The 15,149-nt window shown below is 43.1% G+C and overlaps 1 protein-coding gene and 1 long non-coding RNA gene across 2 annotated transcripts in view; one reads left to right on the top strand and one right to left on the bottom strand.

Annotated features, from left to right (window-relative positions):
* The window catches only part of LOC149443040 (uncharacterized), a 130,628-nt gene that overhangs the window by 9,475 nt on the left and 106,004 nt on the right, over nt 1-15,149 (bottom strand). The window lies entirely within an intron of this gene.
* Nucleotides 6,176-6,785, top strand: LOC149443041 (uncharacterized). Its single transcript, XR_016306707.1, has 2 exons — nt 6,176-6,326; nt 6,445-6,785. It is a non-coding gene; the product is annotated as an uncharacterized LOC149443041 (long non-coding RNA).

Genomic DNA, 15,149 nt, shown 5'->3' on the forward strand with positions numbered 1-15,149 from the left:
AGGAGAATGTTCCGGCCCGGAAGTGGGGGAATGTTCTGCCCCTGAAGGGGTTAATCTGGGTTCCCACACTATATATGTGTATCATCATCTGCTGGAGATAAAAGATGTCACAGTGACTATGGAGGAAGAGGACAGACATGACTATGGAGGAAGAGGACGGACATGACGGGGGGTTACTGGGTGTAAATAGGAAATAACATCTTATTACCTCCTCTGTTGCCACTTTCACCAACGTCTCCTTGCTGGTTTCTACCATATGGAACTTCCTGTCTTTATTCCAGATGACTTCCTGTCTTTACCCGACATCACTTCCTGTTTGTACCTGACATCATTTCCTTTCTGTATTCTATAGAGACCATTTGTTTGGGTATAAGTGAGATCACCACCTTGTGGATTTCAGAGGAACTGCAGAAACATAAAAATATCAATCTTACAGGACTACCAGGGAAGTTCAAAAATAATAAATAATAAATAGCTCTTATGTTTAATAAAGATATTTTATTACATATAAAAAAGTCTTAAAAACACAGAACACAAAAACCAAATGTATAGTTAATAAAACAGATACCACCAAAACTGATCCTTTTGTTGAAGAAAATGCAAAAATACATCCTAAAGTATAAAAATATATATCAATCCACTCATAATGAGGATGTTAGACATAAATTATAAGGATGTAAAAAAACTGGGCCATCCACTTCATCCATAAAGACATTGTGATTGAAGATCTTCTAGATCACATAGAAGGAGGACTCATCCATGATTTCATACATTTGTTTGGAAGGATAGAACAATCCTCAGAAGGGAACATGTAGGATGACAGGAAAGGCTCCTGACTGGTGAGATCCTCCAAACATAATGATGACATCCATGAACTGGAGCGAGCTCGTTGGGGTGATAAAGCCAATCTGGAAACACTGTGTAGACGTTCTCCAAGAACTCAGCACACTCCAGGTGTGGAGAAAGTCTCCAGGTGGGTTTAGCCTGTCATTTATCATAGGTAGAAATGTCCACACATGGACTTCCACAGGGACCCCCGAGACTACATATAGAACTTGGAGGTATCTGTAACATGGAACAGGATTTGGTGTTGCTGGAAGACTGGTGAGAGCAGTGGAAATTGCAGTTCAATGTTTCTGAATCGTGGGCTGGGGATGGGTAGAGGGTATAAAGCTCCCTGGGATGGGCACACTTTCAGGGACAGATACCAGTCCAGTGATGTGGTGTCACACAGTGCAGTGTTTATTGGTGCTGATTACAGGTGCTGTACAATGTTCCACAAAGTAACGGCAGAAACCTCAAAACCAAAATCCTAGCCGTGTCCCGGCACTAACTACACAAACACGATTCCTGACTATCAGGGTACTGGGGCAGTGGCCATTTTTTGTTCTGTTGAATTGTTGGGGAGGAGACATACTGGACACCTTGGCTGCCATTGTGCTATACGCTGGGTGTCCGGTGCGCTCCGGTACCTTTAACCACCTCCTGTCCGGCCGTTGTATATAAACGGCCGGACAGTGGCAGTGCAGGGGTGGGTGGCCATTTATAAATGGCCTCCCCGCCCCCTGCTTGTGTGCGCTCCCTGGGAGCATGCAGCACCACAATCCGGTGCCCGCTGTGTCCTCCAGACACAGTGGAACACCATTCATCTTACAGGACCTCTGTGCGAGGTCACGATCATGTGATCACTGATTGACCAATCAGTGATCACATGTCACTTCTGACATCATTGCTTACTACGTGTGAAATCTGTAAATGATCACAGAGGTCACATGGTACAGGGCTATTCACAACAGCCTTGTACCATGTGACAAGCTGTGACCAATCACATCTCACACAGTATTTCTCAATGGCTGCAAGAATGCAGCCAGAGAGAAGGAGAAATTATTCCTCTTTATTGGTGTAAAAGCAATCGGTGTAAAAAATAATTTAAAAAATCTTCATCACCCCCCACAGGTAGTACAGTGTCACCATGGTGACAGTATGTTAAAAAAAAAAATAATAATAATATAAAAAAATAAAATAAAAATGTTAAAATATTTTTTAAAAATTATAATTTTTGGTTATAAACTAATTTGGGTTATTTTTTGTTTTACTAAAAAGATAACGGAATACATTTTGGCCAAGATGTATGATGAAATATTTATTTGCAAAATTTTGTAAGAAAAACACTTTTTTTCAAAATTTTTGGACTTTTGCATTTATAAAGCAAAAAAATAAAAATACCACCAAAATAAAGTTTTTTCTGTCTCAAAAAATGCTAAAAAAATCATATGGGTACAGTGTTGCATGACTGCGCAATGGTCATTCAAAGTGTGACAGTGCTGAAAGCTGAAAATTGGCCTGGGCAGGAAGGGGGGGAAAGTGTCTGAACTTGGAGTGGTTAAAGAGGGGTGGGCTCCCTCAGGTCCACCTGCCCTTGGTCTAGCCATTAAATACATGTGCCTCTACTATGGGGGTTCAATTAATTTGTAGAGTTAGGACTACAGAATATCGGGGTGCTGTGACGAGGCTCTGTAGCTTACAATGTGATTGCAAATGTGTGCTAACTAAACCCGTTTTTAACGCATACTGTTAGACAGGGTAATTCGGTTTGTTTGCAGGCTGGCTGGTAAGTTGAGCCGGGAACTTTTCTCTTTTGTTGTGTGACATGCGTTGCCCGTTCAAGTGCTCCTTGCTGTGAAGGCCAGTTATAGACTGGGGCAGCGGCCATTTCTTCTACTATCAGGGTGAGCAAGCCTAGTGCTTGTCAGTCTCCAAAGATGCAGCTTTACCCCAAGAACCCTTTGGAGGACCCCTGGCTGAGAAAGGCTGGACTAGGCAGTCATATATTTCTGTCCTCCTTGGTGGGAGTGGAGGTGACCCCTCTATCAGTGTAGCGATACCCCCAAAGGGGGTAAGTTTGTTCACTCCACCACTCTGCCTCCCAACCCCAAGAACTGTCTCAGCCCCAACTGACACCCCTGACAATAGTGAAGTACAAGGACCAATGAAAAGCACACACGGTATAATAAACACAGAGATCAGCTTTACTGTAAGACCTCTATGGGAAGTAATAAACATGAACAACAGGTATACGTTCGGTGAATCCAGAGAACAGCAAATCCTGAGACCGGAAGCAATATAACTCACTTTTACACTCAGGCTGCTTTCAGGGGATTCCAACCGTGAATAACCCCAAGAGCAGAGGAAACACTTACATGGCGCCCTCAAAGTGGGTCTAAACCCCTTTACATAAACTCAGCTCTATGATGTCCAAGCAGGAGGAGAGCAGAAGGATGACTCTGTGTGGTGTCAGACTTCTCCCTTCTAACCCCCGACACCACAAGCCCAATAGGCAAACACTGCGCCCAACTGATGCTTCATAGCTACTTTCCAAGGTAGAGCTATTCCCTCCCACACCATGCAATATAGAGGCCTGAATACGAATGCGCGTGCCCGTATGGCACCAGTAACTTCAGTCTCTTGGTAACAGGATGAATGTTGGGGTCTTCAGCGAGACACTTTCATTGGTGCACTTACACTCCTATGGTAAAGTATCATTGTAATCCCGTGGCAGGATTTGTATAGCAAAGCAAACACTGTGTCTGTATAGCAGGACCATCTACACAACCCAGTGCCTGGTGAGTATGGGAGAAGTGTCATGTCTCTGTGTGCCGTGTTCCTGTCATCTGCCAGGGGGCAAAATCCCTCTCACCAGATCCTGGGACTAAGGCCCAAACCATGGTCCTGGAAATGACCGGCTCCTGTGGTCACCTCACGATGAGCCCTTCACACTGTCGGTGTAGGCACTGTACTGTAGGCCACATCTCTCAGGTTGGATGTTCCCTGACTGATGCAGATACCTAAACATGGAGTGAACTGACCCTGAGCACTTCTCTGCCAGGTCCAGACTGTCTCCTGCCACATGCAGACTGCCTCCCCTCAGGAAAAACAAGATGGAGTCCTTCACTCTGCTCTCACTAAGCATGCTGGTCTCTGTAGTTCCATCCCTCATATCAGCCTATCAGGCCATTTCTGTTCAGGACTGCATATTCCACAATGCTTTGCAGCTGCACCTCCTGCTGAGAAAGTCCCCGTCATTGGCTCCTTTAATACCTCTTCTGATTGGCTCTCTCTGTATTACAGTCTGGGAGAAGGGAGGGGCTGAAATCCCTGACTGCCTTGTGTGTATCCAGTGCCAGTGTCAGATTTCACAGGAGATGCCAGTCAGCAGATTACAGCAGTCACAGATAGGAGTCATTTCCTCCCTACACAAGGATCTACAGTCCATACACACCCAGCACAAGGCCGGGGCCACACTACCAGACGCTTCTCGGGGCTGCAGTTCCTCTGAGCTCCACAAGGTGGGGATCTCACTTCTACCCACACAGGAAGTCTCTATGGAAGACAGACAGGAAGTGATGTCAGGTACAGACAGGAAGTGATGTCAGGTACAGACAGGAAGTTCTGGGTGAGAGCTGAGTTGGGAGGAAGCAGAGAGGAGACGTTGCTGGAAGTGGCAGCAGAGGAGGTAATAAGATGTTATTTCCTATTTACACCCATTAACCCCCCGTCATGTCCGTCCTCTTCCTCCATAGTCACATCCGTCCTCTTCCTCCATAGTCACGTCCGTCCTCTTCCTCCATAGTCACGTCCGTCCTCTTCCTCCATAGTCACGTCCGTCCTCTTCCTCCATAGTCACGTCCGTCCTCTTCCTCCATAGTCACGTCCATCCTCTTCCTCCATAGTCACGTCCATCCTCTTCCTCCATAGTCACGTCCGTCCTCTTCCTCCATAGTCACTGTGACGTCTTTTATCTCCAGCAGATGATGATACACACATATATAGTGTGGGAACCCAGATGAACCCCTTCAGGGGCAGAACATTCCCCCACTTCCGGGGCCGGAACATTCTCCTCATTGTGGAGAAGTGTCACCTTCTCACCTCATCAGTCTATACCAAAGGATTATACCACTTTTATAAGTGGCAGGGGATGGAGAATCCTATGACATCACACTGACCTCACAGCTCCTCCTCCCAATGTCCCTCCATCCAGAGTCAGAGAATCCTATGACATCACACTGACCTCACAGCTCCTCCTCCCAATGTCCCTCCATCCAGAGTCAGAGAATCCTATGACATCACACTGACCTCACAGCTCCTCCTCCCAATGTCCCTCCATCCAGAGTCAGAGAATCCTATGACATCACACTGACCTCACAGCTCCTCCTCCCAATGTCCCTCCATTTGGCTCCTTTCTTTTTATTCTATGGTATTAGGATGTGGGGGACCCTTGGCATCCTCATAAGCAAAACAGAACTGTAGATCCTGTGTTGTGTGTAATGATGTCAGAATTCCTTATACCCTGCATAGTGTGGGGGTCCTGTGGGGGGAAATTATACCTCAGCCTGAAGTGGGGCTTTAATAAAATGGAGACCTGAATGGAGAGGTGAGGAGGATTCTGGGAATATCATTTGATGTGACTATTTGTGTTCAGATGTAGAGTTTTCCTCCTGTGAAGTCTGGAGATCATATGACATCACATTGCCTCCACCTCCCTCCCTGATAGAAGAGAGAAAGAAGAAGAAGATTCTAGAAGTCACCAGAGAGATCACTGAGCTGCTGACAGGAGAGGTGAGCGGTGCCGGGAATTCTGGGACATTCTCCAGTAACAGACAAGGGATGTGTCTGGATGGTGACTGTATCATTGTGTGTGTCAGGTTCCTATAAGGTGTCAGGGTGTCACTGTCTATTTCTCCATGGAGGAGTGGGAGTATTTAGAAGGACACAAGGATCTCTACAAGGACGTCATGATGGACAATCAGCCGCCCCTCACATCACCGGGTAAGAGGAGACTTTATTGTAAAGGAGAGAGCAGTACGGAGGATCCACCTAGATCCCCCATCATCTGATAAACACATAGAAACAATGGATTCAGTCAGTGTGTGTGTTTCCTACAGATGGATCCAGTCATGGGAACCCACCAGAGAGATGTCCCCGTCCTCTGTATTCCCGGGATTCCACACAGGAAGGTCACACCATCCCTCACCATCATCAGGTAGATGATGACAATTATTGGTAGTTGTGATTTATACACAGCATGTTTGTTACAATGAATGTTTTATTATATCTTTCAGAGTGGAATCCTCGGGGATGATAATATTGATGTTAAAGAAGAGTATAAAGAGGAGGATGAGGAGTATGGAGTGATGGAGGAGTTTTCAGAAGGACACAAGGATATGATGGAGCCACCTAATACCAGGAACCCACCAGAGAGATGTCCCCGTCCCCTGTATTCCCAGGATTCCACACAGGAAGGTCACACCATCCCTCACTATTACAAGGTTGGTGGGATGGAGCATCTAGAATATGGTCTCACAGAAGTGATTGTTTTTTATGTGATGTCACAATATTGGAGTTTATGTTTTACAGATGAGCTCTTCTATTATTATTTTGTTTTAGGTTGAAGATCTGATAGATATAAAAGTTGAGGTGAAAGCAGAAGAAGAAGAGGCGTATGTGAGGGATGATCAGCAGTCTATGGAGGAGGATGGAATAACGGGGACATTTATAGAGGAGGACACTCCTACAGAGATCAGCACAGGTGGGTCATGAACACTAAATCCATTCCTCCACCCATACTGCTCACTGATTGGTCCAGAGTAGGGCGGGGACTGGGTGATATCAGCCTGTAATCCCCTGGTCACTTTCCTGAGCTGTGTTCCCCGTCCTGTATTCCTGGATTTCTCTCGGATAATCTTCCTTCTCTGTGCTGCAGACACAATTTATGTATCTAGACTGGATTTATGGAGGTTCTGGGGTTCAGCTGGCAGCAAAATGTTCATTTTCACCATAGACGTTCCTAGACCTAGGCACCTGGGGTGTGTGCTTTTGATCTTATTCCTCATGGAGGTGACATAGCAATTTTCCCAGTATTTGTCACCTGTGCCGGGTGGAGGGATATGTCTGTAGTGTCTCAGACCCAAGTCACTGAGTGCAGTCTCAGGAGATGGGAGGCAGCGGTGTGGGACCTACATAGTTACATAGTTAGTCTGGCTGAAAAAAGACATCCATCTAGTTTTACCATTAAAAATAAAAGTTATAATCCGACACCCACAGCTGATCCACCAGAAGGAAAAATCCCAGCAAAGCACGATCCGATCTGCTCCTGCAGGGGAAACAATCCCTTCCTGACCCCCGGAGAGGCAATCGGATATCCCTGGATCAACTTTCCCTATCAATGTTATATCCAGTTATATTCTGTGTATCCAAGAAAGAATCCAGGACTTTCCTACAGCAATCCCCCCTTATGTATTATACATGGAGATCATATCCCCCCCTTATGTATTATACATGGAGATCATATCCCCCCTTATGTATTATACATGGAGATCATATCCCCCCCTTATGTATTATACATGGAGATCATATCCCCCCTTATGTATTATACATGGAGATCATATCCCCCCTTATGTATTATACATGGAGATCATATCCCCCCTTATGTATTATACATGGTGATCATATCCCCCCTTATGTATTATACATGGAGATCATATCCCCCCTTATCTATTATACATGGAGATCATATCCCCCCTTATGTATTATACATGGAGATCATATCCCCCCTTATGTATTATATATGGAGATCATATCCCCCCCCTTATGTATTATACATGGAGATCATATCCCCCTTATGTATTATACATGGAGATCATATCCCCCCCTTATGTATTATACATGGAGATCATATCCCCCCTTATGTATTATACATGGAGATCATATCCCCCCTTATGTATTATACATGGAGATCATATCCCCCCTTATGTATTATACATGGAGATCATATCCCCCCTTATGTATTATACATGGAGATCATATCCCCCCTTATGTATTATACATGGAGATCATATCCCCCTTATGTATTATACATGGAGATCATATCCCCCCCCTTATGTATTATACATGGAGATCATATCCCCCCCTTATGTATTATATATGGTGATCATATCCCCCCTTATGTATTATACATGGAGATCATATCCCCCCTTATGTATTATACATGGAGATCATATCCCCCCCCTTATGTATTATACATGGAGATCATATCCCCCTTATGTATTATACATGGAGATCATATCCCCCCCTTATGTATTATACATGGTGATCATATCCCCCCTTATGTATTATACATGGAGATCATATCCCCCTTATGTATTATACATGGAGATCATATCCCCCCTTATGTATTATACATGGAGATCATATCCCCCCTTATGTATTATACATGGAGATCATATCCCCCCTTATGTATTATACATGGAGATCATATCCCCCTTATGTATTATACATGGAGATCATATCCCCCCCTTAATCTCCTCTTCTCAGTAGAGAATACATTCAGTTCCTCTAATCTCTCCTCATAGCTGATCTCCTCCATGCCTCGTATCAGTTTGGTTGCCCTTCTCTGTACTTTCTCCAGTTCCCCAATGTTCTTTTTGTGAATTGATGATATCTCTCTCTCTGGAGTCTATACCTCTCCTAATACAAGAGAGGATTTTGCTCGCTTTAGAACCCACAGCTTTGCATTGCTGCCATTATTAAGCTGGTAATCTACCATAACCCCCAGATCCTTCTCCACCATTGACCCCTCCAGATCCTTCTCCTCAATTGCCCCCCAGATCCTTCTCCACCATTGACCCCCCCAGATCCTTCTCTACCATTGACCCCCCCAGATCTTTCTCCACTATTGACCCTCCAAATCCTTCTACACCATTAACCCCCCAGATCCTTCTCCACCATTGACCACCCCAGATGCTTCACCACCATTGACCTCCCCAGATCCTTCTCTACTATTGCCCCCCAGATACTTCTCAACCATTGACCCCCCAGATCCTTTTCTACCATTGACCCCCCCCAGATCCTTCTCCACCATTGACTCCCCAGTTGTACCCCCTAGTATGTATGATGCATGCATATTCTTAGCCCCCAAGTGCAGAACCTTACATTTATCACCATTAGCCCTCATTGGCCCCATAGCCCCCCAATTACACAGAGCATTGAGGTCGGCTTGTAAGTTGGAGACATCCTGTAAGGACGTTATTCCCCGGACAGCTTGGTGTCATCTGCAAAGACTGGAATGGGATTTATAATCTCACACCCCATATTGTTTATATATATATTAATAAGTAAGGGTCCCAACACTGAACCCTGGGGTACCCCACTAATAACACTGAACCTTGGGGTACCCCACTAATAACACTGAACCCTGGGGTACCCCACTAATAACACTGAACCTTGGGGTACCCTACTAATAACACTGAACCTTGGGGTACCCCACTAATAACACTGAACCTTGGGATACCCCACTAATAACACTGACCCTTGGGGTACACCACTAATAACACTGAACCTTGGGGTACCCCACTAATAACACTGAACCCTGCGGAACCCCACTAATAACACTGACCCTTGGGGTACCCCACTAATAACACTGAACCCTGCGGAACCCCACTAATAACACTGACCCTTGGGGTACACCACTAATAACACTGAACCTTGGGGTACCCCACTAATAACACTGACCCTTGGGGTACCCCACTAATAACACTGAACCCTGCGGAACCCCACTAATACCTCTGAACGTTGGGGAACCCCACTAATAACACTGAACCTTGGGGTACACCACTAATAACACTGAACCTTTGGGTACCCCACTAATAACACTGAAAGTTTGGGTACCCCACTAATAAAACTGAACCTTGGGGTACCCCACTAACCCCTTCCATACTGGGCACTTTTACCCCTCTGAACAATTATATCATAAGGGCATGCGCTATTAATAAATTATATAAATATATCTATCACCATATATAAAGTGACCAAAAAATAAATAAAATATCCAAAAACCATATGGTGTGTAAAATAAATATACTGTCCAAAAACAATATATAAATATATCTATTCGTGTTCAAAAACAATCTTCAGTGACTTCATAACACTGTGACAAATCCACCACCAAAAACGATGGAATGAACTCACCAGAGCTATTTGCTGGTCAAATGATAAACCAGCAACAGCGCTTGTGCTCTGGGAGCGATGAATAATGATGTCCAATTAGTAGATGTAGTAATACTCAATCACTTTCCAAGTAATCAATAGTAGTAAGCAGCCTGAGGAATACTATATCCCCATCATAGGAAATACTCTGCAGCCAAAGGATCTCATGGGAAATGTCTCCACTCCATTTCATACCTCCATATATACATGCAGCACACTCAGGAACAAAGAAGAGAACATAATAGTGCCGTACGTTTTTACCATTTATCTGGAGGGGCTTTGGAGGGGCTCTGAAATAGATCTTCATGTATTTTCAAATTGTATTAATGAGAATTGTTCTGGTTTAATGTTTAGTTATGAAGGATTTTGAACGGGTTAATTTCCTGGATTTAAACTTCTATAAATATGAGGGACAGATTTATACTAAATCTTTTGTTAAAGATATTGATAAAAACAGCTCCATTCCAGTTTCTAGTGAACATCATCCTAAATGGCTATATAATACCCCAAGGAGCCAGTTTACGAGGATTAAAAGAAACTGTAGTTTAACCTCCTTGGCGGTATTCCCGAGTGTAGCTCGGGGTAACATTTCAGTACCAATAGCGGTAACCCCGAGCTACACTCGGGCTTACCCTGCGGCACTGCTCCGGCATGTGTTCTTCACTTACCTTACCCTGCGCTCCCACGATGTGTCCCCTGCAGCGTCCCCGGCCATCTCCTCCGGCCGATGCCGGCATCCGGCTTCTGTGTCCTGTCCCTGTGACGTCGGGACGTACGGGCGCCGCCGCCGGTGGCGGCGGGAAATTTAAAAATTTTAAAAAATGTCATTTTTTTTTTTTTTCATTTTACACAGTAAAACATTGCTGTCTCAACCTATTTCACATACATATTGTCCCGAGTGCTTTGTCCTGCGCCCTGCCTGCATTTTGTCTGTTCTTTCTGCCTGGAAACTGAGAAATGTCCATGACGTCCAAAAAGTGTCCCTTTAGGTCAAATGCGGTTTAGATCAGCTAGAGAACAGCGATAGTAAATCAGAACCACTTGCAGAATTGAGTGATAATGATTCATGGGGGAAATTCGTCATCAGAAACTGAAAACGATTTTGCGACTTTGCTCAGCGATGTGCGAACTTTGCGCTCTATTTCACATTTCAGTGTTTTTGGTTTGATTATATTATTGAATTAAATTTTTTATTATTTTTATATTATTTTTATGATTATTTATTAAATTATAATTTATGATTTTGTGTTTCAAATTTTATCATACCCGGGATGTTTACTAGACTCTTGTTCAGACAGATTTCAGTGAGTTTTTCCTAAAAATTACAGCCTACAATAAAAAAAATACATATTTCCATGCAAAATAATGGTACCGCTTTCAGCACCAAAAATCTGAAATAATCATACCGCCAGGGAGGTTAAGGAAAGATTTTGTTGACCAAACCGATCTATTGATAGACAGGTTTATTGATAAAGGATATAAAAAACCCTTTTTGGTGGCTGAAAGGGAAGTTATTGATAGAAAAGATAGAAGTAGTTTCCTGTCTAAGAGAAAGATTAAAAATGATAGATTTGATATTGCCTTTATTACCAACTTTAATAATCAATATAAAAAGATTGAGGGTATTTTTAAAAAATATTGGCCAATTTTGTTAAAAGATGAGACACTGAAAAAGATTATTCCTGAAAGACCTAAATTTATTTATAAGAAAAATAGATCTGTAAGGAGGAAATTGGTACATAATGTTTTAGATCCACCTAAAGAAGTAACCTTCTTCCCTGATATTAAGGGCTTTGTTTATTGTAACAAATGTAAAGCATGTAGAACGGTTAATAGATCTGGGAAAATAAAAAGGAAGAAATTTGTTTCATATATAACAAAAAAGGAATATAGTATTGATACAACTTATTTCATGTAATTCCTCTCATGTAATATATGTTTTGGAATGCCGTGTCAATGTCAGTATATAGGAAGAACAGGGAGACAGTTAAAAACTAGGATAAATGAACATTTGAATAATATAAAAAGAGGATTTGAGAAACACAGAGTCTGAAGACATTTCAAATGAAAACACAATAGTGATCCAAGTTTAGCGACATTTTATGGTATTGAGAGAGCAGAAAGACATTGGAGGGTACTGATTTGATTAAAGAAATATCCAAGAAAGAGACATGTTGGATATATGAACTGGATTCTTTAGTACCAAAAGGTTTAAATATAGATATTGATTTGAATTGTTTTTTGACTAATTTTTAAATATAGTGGCTAGCTATAGAGATTGGAGGATGGGAACTGGCTACACATATATTTTATATGTTTTGGAGATTATAATTTTAGGAAAATGGTGGTTTTTTTATATATTTTTTATTTTTAATTTTAATTTTATTTTATATTCATTCCTTGTATTAGTATTTACATGCAGGGGAAATAGGAATTAGGTTGTCTATTCCCTTCCTTTTGTGTGTATATTAATGACTGTTTTTTATATATATTTGGTATTTGATATATATTTTTTCTTTATGAGAAGAGTGATGCTTTAAGTTGTGTGTATGGCCCTTTAATGTTGTTACGAGCGGGGGGAGAGCCATACACACGATAAAATGGATTGAATTTTTGTATGTTTGTGTGGGTGGCCCTTCAATAGCGTTTCACTGTGGAGGGTCAGACACACAAAGGTTTGGATTCAGCCATTTATTCATCCTATCTACATTCGTGTGGAGCGGACTGAATGGAGAGTTCTAATGACCTGATTAATCGAGCGGTGGTGGAGTGAGACAGCGCCGCGGTGATTGGCAGGTCATTAGCATTATGTAAATATACGGCGGTATTTGTATGAGCCATCTGACGTTTCCATCTGTACCGCCCCTTGATGACGTCGTGGTGACGAAACGCGCTGGGCGTGGCCTACTCGATGCGGATGTCAGAATGCTCCTTGTCCATTGTTCGGTGGAGGTGATCCGTGGTGAGCGGTATTTGTACCCCACCTCTGTTGAGCATCGCAGTTTAAGCTGGTGTCTGTCTGGACACCTTGTTTGTGAGATTTTTATGAGCTTTTTTTATTAAATAGATAAATGGTAAAAACGTACGGCACCATTATGTTCTCTTCTTTGTTCCTGAGTGTGCTGCATGTATATATGGAGGTATGAAATGGAGTGGAGAAATTTCCCATGAGATCCTTTGGCTGCAGAGTATTTTCTATGATCGGGATATAGTATTCCTCAGGCTGCTTACTATTATTGATTACTTGGAAAGTGATTGAGTATTACTACATCTACTAATTGGACATCATTATTCATCGCTCCCAGAGCACAAGCGCTGTTGCTGGTTTATAATTTGACCAGCAAATAGCTCTGGTGAGTTCATTCAATCGTTTTTGGTGGTGGATTTGTATAACACTAATATATGACACATTTAAAGTTCAACCTGTAAATAGAAAATTTCCATGACAACATGATATGGATTCTCTTTTGTTCCCCCCATTTCCTCCCAGCTGGACATTTTATATCGGATGATGTGATTGGAGCACAGACTTTTACATGGTGATAATAATGTGATAACATTCTCCAACTTTGGACCCTTAAACAGAAAGTGATAATGAGGGAGGAGTCAATACCCCAATGATGGTGGTCTTCAGGATCAGTCCAGTCTTCATCTTGGTTGTTCTCCCCCCTCCTCACTCTCTGACCTCTGGTGGTCCTCAGCCCCACTGTTCTTCATGACTAAATCATGGACTAAATAAGGAAGTACAGTACTTCTTGTGTTGGGAAGATGGCGATGAGTGATAGAGGGGGTGGGGACCCTCGTCCTATAATCCCCTCATCACTGTCCCTCCTATAAAAGACAGTTCTGGTTGTTTCCTCACTCTCTGACTAAGGTCCATGAATAAAGAAATGACCTGGTAGGAGATCAGAGGAGCCATTTCCTAGTTCCCTTGAGGGTGGAATTGTAAGCTCCTCAGAGACCAAGCTGCCGGATGTGGGCGGAGTCCTGGTTTGGGGGAACCAATCAGCTCCTGTCTAGTAATCCTCTTTGTCTTTGTATTTTAGTCCATGGCCGGGAGATGAGGAAAACCTCCGAGGATTGTCTCACTTTGTCTGCAGACTGGAAAGTAGAAGATGAGGACATCACACAGTATAGTCCAGGAGAAAACCCGGCTCCCTCCAATGTCCATCCGGCACCACCCAGTGTAGATGGACCATCGGATTCCTCGTATCCTGAGGAACCTCAGACTGTGTGGGACCAGGCAAGCCTTCCAACAGGGAAGAGATTCTCCTGTACTGAGTGCGGGAAGGGTTTCTGTTCTAAATCTGTTCTTAATAGGCATAAAAGATCTCACACAGGAGAGAAGCCGTATTTCTGTACAGAGTGCGGAAAATGTTTTTCAGTGAAGTCTAGTTTTCACACACATCAAAGAACTCAAACGGGGGAGAAGCCGTATTCCTGTCCTGAGTGTGAGAAATGTTTTTCAGTGAAGCCCAGTTTTCTCACACATCAAAGAACTCACACGGGGGAGAAGCCATATTCTTGTCCTGAGGGTGGGAAATGTTTTTCAGTGAAGTGCAGTCTTTACACACATCAGAGATCTCACACGGGGGAGAAGCCATATTCCTGTCCTGAGTGTGGGAAATGTTTTTCAGAGAAGGCCAGACTTTACAGACATCAAAGAACTCACACGGGGAAGAAGCCATATTCATGTCCTGAGTGTGGGAAATATTTTTCAGTGAAGTCCAGTCTTTACACACATCAAAGAACTCACACGGGGGAGAAGCCGTATTCTTGTTCTGAGTGCTTAAAATGTTTTTCAGATAAGTCCTATCTTTACAGACATCAGAGATCTCACATTGGAGAGAAGCCATATTCCTGTCCTCAGTGCGAGAAATGTTTTTCACAGAAGTCCCATCTTTACACACATAGAAGATCTCACACGGGGGAGAAGCCATATTCTTGTCCTGAGTGTGGGAAATGTTTTTCACAGAAGTCCCATGTTTACCCACATCAAAGATCTCACACGGGGGAGAAGCCACATTCCTGTCCTGAGTGAGGGAAATGTTCCTCACTGAAGTCCTGTCTTCCTGTACATCTGGGATTATAATGAGGAAGACAGATCA

The sequence above is a fragment of the Staurois parvus genome, unplaced genomic scaffold (genome assembly GCF_062004578.1).
Source record: "Staurois parvus isolate SC_StPar_1 unplaced genomic scaffold, SC_StPar_1.0 ptg000879l, whole genome shotgun sequence".
Taxonomy (NCBI): Eukaryota; Metazoa; Chordata; class Amphibia; order Anura; family Ranidae; genus Staurois; species Staurois parvus.